The following is a 6690-nucleotide window of genomic DNA, read 5'->3' as shown; positions in this document are numbered from 1 at the left end:
TATGCGATAGATTATTGCCTGATTATGCCAATTTTGTAACTTTGTAAATTTGTTTGCATTGTGAGGTGGGACAGATGGGAGCAGGGAGTGGTAGGGAATGAGCTGGCAAGATGTTTAATTCTGGTTAGCTATTGCTGCATAAGGAACCATCCCACAACTTAGTGGTTTAAAACAACAAAAATCATTTATTCTTCTCATGAATCTGCAATTTGGGCAGGACTCAATGGGGATGGCTCATCTTTGCTCTTTGCAACTTCCTCAGAGGTGGTTCAATTGGCAGCTAGAGAACTCACTTCTGTGTTGCCTCACTTTCATGGCTGGCAGATGAAAGATCAGCCAGGGGAGTGGGCCAGTGGCTTCAAATCCTCTGCATGTGGGCCTCTCAATGAACAACTTGGGCTTCCTCACAACGTGGTGGCCAAGTCCCAAGGGCAAGCACCCCAAAAGAGGAAGGAGGCAATCTCCCTAACGAATCTTAGAATCACATGGTGTTTCCTCAACTATCCACTAGTTGTCAAAGCAGTCACAAAGTCCATCCAATTTCAAGGTAAGAGACACAGATTCCTTAACTCAATGGAAGGAGTAACAAGGTCAGATTGTAAAAAGAATAAGTAGGATAGAAGTTACTATTGTAGCCATCTTTGGGAATTATAATCCTCTACATTAACAATCATAGTAAATTAAGAAAAAAAAATGAAATTTACATTACTTCCAAAACACATGCTGTATTTTTGAAAGCATTTTTGTAATTCCACTAAAACATCTTGGAATATACTACTCTCAGCTTTTTTACTTATATTTTTTTATGTGTTCATCATATTTCATCTTTAATAATTTAATTTTTTCATTTTTTTCTTGCTGTGGTTCATCAGCATATTCCTGTTCTAATAGTTTAATTTCATTATTTCATTGATCAGTGTAGATTTTCTTCAGGACCTCTGTAACTTCATAATTCCATCAAAAATTTGGCTGAAGATATTCATCTCAGCCTCCTTCCCCACATTTCTTAGTTTTTCATCATATTTCATCTTCAGTAATTTAATTTTTTCCTCTTTTTCCTGCATGGTCTTCCTGCACGCCTGAGCACACTCCTCTTCCACTCTTTGAATTTCCTTTTCTAATTGATCAGTGTAGATTTTCTTCAGGACCTCTGTCCGTCATTTCACCCTTTCTTCTGTGTCCTTGTATATGGCATCCGAAAAGTGAGCCCTTCCGTTGTTCTGCACCATTTTCTCCATCAGCTCCACCAGCTCCTGCATTTGAGCTTCCTTCTCAGCTTCGTCTGCTCTGTTGTTGAAGGCGCAGTAGTGGTTCCCACACTCCTGGACGATGTTTCTTAGCATCACATCAGCCTCTGCTATAAAGTCACTTAGGCTCCATTGTGTATATATACCACAGTGGAATACTACTCAGCCATAAGAAACGATGAAATCCAGCCATTTGTGACAACATGGATGGACACTGAGGGTATAATGCAAAGTGAAATAAGTCAGAGGGAGAAGGCCAAATACCGTATGATTTCCTTCATTAAGTAGTAGATAATAACAACAATAAACAAACACATAGAGACAGAGATTGGATGGTGGTTGCCAGGGGGAGGGGGGGGCGGGTGAAGGGGATGGTTCGGTACATGTGTGTGGTGATGGGTTGTAGTTGGTGTTTTGGTGGTGAACATGATGTAATCTGTGCAGAAGTGGAGGTGTAGTGATGTACACCTTAAATTTTTACAATGTTGTAAACCAATGTTACTGCAATAAACAAAAAATTAAAAAAAAAAAAGTCACTTAGGCTCTGATCCTCCAAATCATCTTTGTGAGTGAACAAGATGATCATGTGCTTCATGGCTTCCTTCCCAAAGACAGCCTTGATCAATGCAATGGTTTTCTGCTCTTTCTCTGTGTAGCAGCCCAGCTGCAGAACCATGACGATGGCGTGAGGCCCGGGGCAGGAGGAGAGGACACACTTGCTGATTTCCCTACAGGTGGTCTCCAGGCTGTTCTTGGTGTCAAAGAGCCCTGGGGTGTCAACAACAAGAAGGTCCCTCCCCTTCTATTCTGGGATGCTTTTTGACAGGTCTGGGTAACAGCGTGGGCAGAAATTTTAGAAGCGAATACTTTTTCCCCAAGAATGGTGTTTGCTGTTGCATTTTTCCCACTTCCAGTTTTCCCTACCAGAACAATCCTCAGAGCATTGTCCTGAGAGTCAGCCATCTTCATATCAAGAGGCTCTGGGGCTTAGGTACTCACAAGACCTTAAGGTTGGGAAGGCTGAGAAGAAGAGAAAAAAGGGTCAATTTGGGTGCATGGGAACCATTCCCTGCTCTCTTTTCTTTCTTTTCCTCCCTGAAAATTGGTAAGAGTCTATTATCGATATTGATCCCAGTAGAGACAGAAAGATGAAACAGTTCAATTACCTTGGAAGAAATAATAGAGAAAGTAGTTAAAGAGTTTCCCCACAAAAGAGTACCAGGTCCAGACGGTTTCACAGGGGAACTCACTTAAAGCTTTCAAGATCTGATAATCTCAATGCTACATAAACTATTCCTGATCATATAAAAAAAGAAGGAAAATTTTCAATTCTTTTTCAGAAGCAAGTATAATATTGATCCCAAAGGATAACAAAGATTTCACCAATAAATAAAGCTAGTGACATGTTTCATTTTGGAATACTGATACAAAAATTCTAAATATATTATTAGACACTAAAAAGCAATACATCATGATGAAGTGTAATTTATTTCAGAGATAGTAGGGTGGTTCAGTATGAGAAAATTGATTGTTACAACACATCCCATTAAGAGCTTAAGAAGAAAAATTCTTAGATGCAGAAAAGACATTTGACCAAATTCAACATTGATTCATGTTTAAAGAATTTCATAAAATTGGAATTAATAGATATTTCTTTAATATGATTTTATACAAATATAAATTTTAAAAATTTTGCCATCACCTTTCTTTCCCCTGTAGCTAAAAAGTTAATTATAAAGTTCATTTGGTTGAAGCAAAAAGAACATTAGCTTGGACAATCAAGAAAAAGAAGAATGAAGGAAGACTAGCTCTACCAGAGAGTAAAACATTACAGTTTCTATAATTAAAGCAGTAGGATGTTGGTGCATGAAAAGAGAGACACAACAGGGAAACAAAAACAGAAAGTACAGAAATAGACCAAATTGATCATATTTGGAATATGATCAATGATGATCATATGATATAAATCATACAAATATTCATTTATATTCAATTCAATTATATTATGTTACATTTATATTCAATAAGGCACCATATCACATCAATGGGAAAAAAGAGGGACTAATAAGCAAGATTGGGATAACTATATAACCATACAGAAAAGATAAAACTGCATCCATTGCCTCATGCCATTCAAATTCCAGATATATTAGAAATTTAAATGTAAAAAATTAATGCCTATAAATAATAGAAGAAACATGGATAAATTCTTTGTAACCTGTGGGTAGGGGAAATATTTCTAAGATTTGAAATAGAGTAAGGAAAGAGACTCATAAATTTGATTACATAAAAATCTAAAAGACAATGTGAGGTAAAAGAACACCATAGACAAATTAAAACACAAATGTCAAACTAGGGGAAAAAATTTCTAACTTATATTGAAGAGGATTTATTTTCCTCTTAGACAAAGAAAATCTAAAAGGAGAGAAACAAAAGACCAACAAGTTGATAGAAAATGGAGCAAGAGATATGAATAAACAGTTCAAAGAAAAAAAGAAATGTAAATGTCCCTTGAATAGATAAAAAGATATTGGCATTCACTCATAGTAGAGAAAAATAAATCAAAATATAGCAAAAATAAAATAACCAAATTAACTAAATTAAAATTACACTGAGATACTACGTGACACCTACAGGTTTGGGAAAACTCCAAAAGTTTGCTGGCCTGATCTGTTGGTAAAGGCAAGGGGGAAGCCCCTACAGGGCTAGTGGGAATGGAAAACCAGCCCAAACCTACAGCGGAGAAGTTAGCAATATCTTGTAAAAGTACACGTGCATTTACCCTTTGGTTAGCAATCCCAATTTTAGGATTTATTCCAAAGCTACACTGACAAAAATACAGAAAAAATTATGCATAAGGCATTGCATCACTATTTGTAATAGCAAAAGACCAAAACCATATCAAATGCCCATCATTAGGGGACTGGTTGAATAAAATAAGTTATTCACACAGTGAAGTACTATCTAAATGTAGAAAGGAATGAGAAATATTTCTATAAACAAGTATGGAGAGATTTCCAGGATATATTATTAAGCAAAAAAAGCAAAGTGAAGAAAATAATGTATAGTTTACTACTATTTCTCTGATAAGGAGGAATATGAACTACATATCTAAAATTTAATACATATATCTTTATATATATTAAAGAGCAATGGCAGGATAATCTGAAAACTTTGTTGTTAGTGCCATGGAGTCGATTCTGACTCCTGGCAACCCTAGGCACAGCAGAGAGGAATCCTGCCCAGTCTTTTTGTGCCATCCTCACCTTCCAGAGCTGTATGAGACAATGCCCTGCTGCTATTCATAGGATTTTCACAGCCAATGCTTTCAGAAGTGGGTGGCCAGGTCCTTCTTCCTAGTCTGGAAGCTCCACTGAAACCTGTCCACCAAGGATGACTCTGCTGGTATTTGAAACACCAGTGGCATAGCTTTCAGCATCACTGCAACACGCAGTCGCCACAGTGTGACACTGACAGACGGTGGTGTGGTTCCCTGACTGGGAAATAAACCCGCCGAATCTTAACCACTAGATCAATGGGGCTGGATAATCTGACAACTATACAAACAAAAAAGTTACTTACATTGGGATGGAAGAAACAGGGTGAAGAAACAGGGATAGAAGTTGGAAACTAGACTTTTTGTATATACATAGATTTCATAGATTTGATCTTGAATTTATGTAAATAGTTTATATAATTATACAACAAAAATTACATTAAAAATACTAGTAAAAATCAAAAGCAAATGAAACAAATGCATCTAATTGTATTTGTGTGGTGGATGAACCACAGAAAGAATTGGTCCAAGAATTGAAAATGCTGTAACCTCATTGTCCACTCTAATAGGAAATACATTAAGGCCAAAAAAAAAAAAAAAAAAAAACCCTGCAAAAAACTCTTAAATTGTTTTTAGGAATCCTATTCTTAGTTGTGTGTGTGTGTGTGTGTGTGTGTGTGTGTGTGTAGTTTTGAAGTCCATTGAAAAGGCATAAAAATAATGATGAGCCCGGCAGCAATAAGTGCCCTTACTGCCCAGATTGTGGTCTTCAAATGCCATTTCCCACCAAAAAAAATTAGGGCTCTTAGGAGGAAGTACTGATTCCAGGTCTGGGCCAGGAAATATACGAGTTGACCCTAGACCATCTTGCCATACTAGAAAGCCAGAGTGCTATCAAAAATTACTGGGATCTTATCAAAGGGACTCAAGAGCCAACTTGAAGAGGCTTCAATTCGACAAAGATGGGACAATTTGAGCATCGATAAGAATAATGTTTCCAATGGATTGAAATAGATCAGATGTGTTGAAATCCATGAGTTCATAAGAGTACCACCTCCTTAAAAGAAGTCAATTGTTCCTTTGGAGTATGCTAGGAAAGTGTCTAATCATTTGGAACCTTGACAAAAAAAGGGAAAGAAGTATTTATCCTCTCTTTCTTATATAACTGTACCTCATGGAAATGAAAGAATTCTTGAGGGGAAGTTTCTTTTCATAGGATTATTCCATCTAATAAATGAAGAAAGAGTGATAGAATATCATCATTTGTGACTTTTAATGAAACAGATTTACTCTAGGCAATCACTGATGTCTGCTAACATCACAGAGAGACAACCAAACATTATGTGCCTTCTGATGGAAGTTTCCAACTGCACCTCTGAAGTAGTCCCACCAAAAAAAACAGTCAGACCTTAATCTGATTAAGCCTCTCCCTAAATATAAATTCACACAAAACACTAGAACTAGAGAAGCATGTTAAATGACATCTTGAAGATGTAATCAACAAAATGGACACTGTCCAATTCTGTTGGATAAAAAACTTTCCACCTTTTTTTTTCTGGTGAGGAAGACTGGCCTTGAGCTAACATCCCTTGCCAGTCTTCGTCTTTTTGCTGAGCAAGATTAGCCCTGTTCCAACATCCGGGCCTATGCTCCTCTATTTTTTTGTACGAGGGATGCTGCCACAGCATGGTCTGATGAGCAGAGCGCAGGTTTGCGCCCACAAAGCCAGGGCCAATCAAGTGGAGTGTGTGAACCCAACCACTATGCCACGGGGCCAGCCCCAACTTTCCCTTTCTTAAACAAAGATATTTTACAGACAGAGACAAGGAAGATGAAAACCTATACATTAAGCTAAACTTAAGAAATATCAAACAATTGCAAGTTATGGGCCTTATTTGGATCGGACTTCAAACAATTTTAAAAATTATGAGACAATCAGAGAAGTCTGAATACAACTGGTAATATTTTTTAAAATTCTGTGTGCTTTCTGAAGTCAGATTATGGTAATATTTTTGAAACGGTCTTTCTCTTTCAGACATACTTATTCAAATATTTACTGATAAAGTGACACAATGTCTGACATTTATTTCAAAATAATCTGAGGTGGATACAGAGTGCTGAGTATACAGATGAAACAAGATGGGCATCATTCGATAATTGTTGAAG

General features: G+C 37.0%; 1 pseudogene; it reads right to left on the bottom strand.

Moving 5' to 3' along the window:
• Positions 1–494: 494 nt before the first annotated feature.
• On the bottom strand, positions 495–2249 carry LOC101387642 (GTPase IMAP family member 7-like; annotated as a pseudogene).
• Positions 2250–6690: the final 4441 nt, after the last annotated feature.

The sequence above is a fragment of the Ceratotherium simum genome, chromosome 1 (assembly GCF_057802395.1).
Source record: "Ceratotherium simum simum isolate JZ-2026a chromosome 1, ASM5780239v1, whole genome shotgun sequence".
In the NCBI taxonomy this organism is placed as follows: domain Eukaryota; kingdom Metazoa; phylum Chordata; class Mammalia; order Perissodactyla; family Rhinocerotidae; genus Ceratotherium; species Ceratotherium simum.
This window is presented reverse-complemented; position numbering and strand designations above follow the sequence as displayed.